The sequence below is a fragment of the Pelodiscus sinensis genome, chromosome 2 (assembly GCF_049634645.1).
Source record: "Pelodiscus sinensis isolate JC-2024 chromosome 2, ASM4963464v1, whole genome shotgun sequence".
Lineage (NCBI taxonomy): Eukaryota > Metazoa > Chordata > Testudines > Trionychidae > Pelodiscus > Pelodiscus sinensis.
The window spans coordinates 251,486,378-251,488,307 of NC_134712.1; the positions used below are offsets into that span (position 1 = coordinate 251,486,378).

The window sequence follows — 1,930 nt, forward strand, 5'->3', positions numbered from 1 at the left end:
CTCTTGTGCAGGAGCTCTTGTGCAAGAAGGCAGTGTGGACGTTTCTCCTTTGTCCCAAAACCCGGCTATTCTCAGGCATCCTGCTAGTGACCAAGACAGCTTCCTTCACTGACCCACAGCTACTTTTACCAGCCAGATCGCCAACTCGCACACACGGTGGCTGCTCATGTGATGCTTCCTCCCACAACTCACTTCCAGCAGTTTCACAAGCATCCCCAGCCAATGAGTCATCACTTTCCAGAACTTTATCTTCTTTCTTAGCTAAAACTCCACTCTGGCCAGCCACTCCTCAGCGTGTCCATGGGCAAACATTCGTATCTGTCGACAAAGCCTCTGTCGACAAAAGCGTGTAGTCTAGACATAGAAAAAGGCAGGTTTGAAGCTGAAATGACACAAATTCAAACTATAAATAAGGATTCGTGCCTCAGGGAAAGCAATTAACCAGTGAAACACGCATGTGGTGATTTTCCATCACTCGCATTCCTGAAATGAAAACTGACTGGCTTTCTAAAATCTGCAAAGTTCAACCAGAAGTTAAAGTCTTGGTGGAGAAGTTATTGGGTGTGGAGCGCGCTCTGCATGAGGTATCCCACACATGGTCCCTTCTGACCATAAATTCCAGGACATCTTAGGTCACATTGCACTGGGCAAATAAGAAGAAAGAGGAAAATAAATAAATTAAATTAGATGACAACGTTTTCCTGCCTTATTTCCTTCCCCTATTCATTAGCAGATAAAGCACACAGAGAGGGCAGGCAGACGGCAGGCAGACGGCTGGACTGTAACAGGAGACGATCAGGAGAAAGCATTTGTAAGTTCATTGTATTTTAAATTTCAACTTACTAAAAAAACTCCAGAAGGGATTTGAGGTGCTGCCTTTTCTTCTTTTGTAGTAGACGGGTTACTTGCTAGACGGGAGCCTGATCCAAACCTCACTGAAGTTAAGAAGAGTCTTTTCACTGATTTCAGTGGGCTTTGGACCAGATCCTAGATTCTTAGCATTCATCATCACGGGAATAAGGCAGCCAACGGGCTTTGCTGAGCCCTGGGCAAGGTGTCTGTGAAGGGGCGGGGAGTGGCTCCAGGCCCCCAGAAGAAGCAGGGCTTCAGCCAGAACGGGCAGTGCAGGGAGCTTCAGCATCACCCAGGGCTCCAAAGGGATTTAAAGAGTTTGGGGTTCCAGCTGCCCCCGTGGTGGCAGCAGGTTCTTTTAAAATGCCGGGCCTCAGGGCAGCTGACTCTTTTGCCCCTCTTTCCGTGGGCCTGGGGACAACGAGGGGAGCCGATGGATTCCATGGGCTCCCAGGCAAGGTGGGTGGGCCGGCCCCACACCCCCGGGGCAGCCAGTCATCAGTGCCACCTGGACCGCTTCACACCCTCCCCCGCCCCATCCCTCAGTGCCTTTTTGGAGCACACGGCTCAGCGCCCTGCCTCCCCGGCAGCTCTAAGAGCCGCCCGGCGCATTCTGCACGGTGCTCTGGGGGCAATTTAAAGGGCCTGGGGCCCCAGCAGCAGCAGCTGGGAGCCCTATGCCCTTCTGAATTGTTGAGCATCAGGGCAATTCCCCCCCCTCTTTAGCCCCCCCCCCCCCGTCGGTGGGGGTAGCCCTCCCCCACACAGCTGGCCTAGCTCATCTGACTCAGGCTTGCAGGGCTTTGCTCTGGGGCTGGAAAATGGTGGGGTAGATGTCTGGGCTTGGCTGGAGCTGGGTCTCGGGGACCTGTGAGGGTGAGAGGTACCTGCTTCGGCAGCCAGCTCAGTGCCGCTGTGGGTTGCACTGCCCTTTTTGGCAAGCTCTTTGATCCTGCAGTCACCTCTCCCAATGCCACCCCAAGGGGGTCGCAATGAGCACGGTGCCTCTACTTGAGGCCTCCTGGCTCATTTCACGTAGGTCTGAACTGAAGCTCAGACATCAGTGGGGGGCTACGTC

At 53.5% G+C, this 1,930-nt stretch overlaps 1 protein-coding gene across 2 annotated transcripts in view; it reads left to right on the plus strand.

The window, feature by feature from the left end:
- The first annotated feature begins 479 nt into the window (after positions 1-479).
- The window catches only part of ACKR2 (atypical chemokine receptor 2), a 15,277-nt gene continuing 13,826 nt past the window's right edge, over positions 480-1,930 (plus strand). The window contains exon 1 of one of the 2 annotated variants that reach the window (XM_025183340.2): positions 480-811. The gene's annotated coding sequence lies outside the window, so the exon portion shown is untranslated. The remainder of the gene's footprint in view (positions 812-1,930) is intronic. The other variant, XM_006120618.4, reaches the window with a different exon arrangement.